The sequence below is a fragment of the Otolemur garnettii genome, unplaced genomic scaffold, assembly GCF_000181295.1.
Source record: "Otolemur garnettii isolate 467f Iridium unplaced genomic scaffold, OtoGar3 scaffold00094, whole genome shotgun sequence".
Taxonomy (NCBI): Eukaryota; Metazoa; Chordata; class Mammalia; order Primates; family Galagidae; genus Otolemur; species Otolemur garnettii.
The window spans coordinates 4,111,150-4,111,354 of NW_003852489.1; the positions used below are offsets into that span (position 1 = coordinate 4,111,150).

General features: G+C 43.9%; 1 protein-coding gene across 2 annotated transcripts in view; it reads left to right on the plus strand.

Moving 5' to 3' along the window:
- The window catches only part of RPS6KB1 (ribosomal protein S6 kinase B1), a 50,312-nt gene that overhangs the window by 44,304 nt on the left and 5,803 nt on the right, over positions 1-205 (plus strand). The window lies entirely within an intron of this gene.

The window sequence follows — 205 nt, forward strand, 5'->3', positions numbered from 1 at the left end:
AGGCGCTGAGCCAAGAAAATACTAAATTCTAACCCGGTACTGATGCCTATGGCTGTAATCCTGGCTGCTTGGGAGGCTGAGGTAAGAACATAACTTAAGCCTAGAAGTTTGAATCCATTGTACACCCGTGATTATACCTGTGAGTAGCCTCTGCATCAGAGGGAAACCTCCTCTAATTTATCAGTCAGTCCAAATTTGTACAATC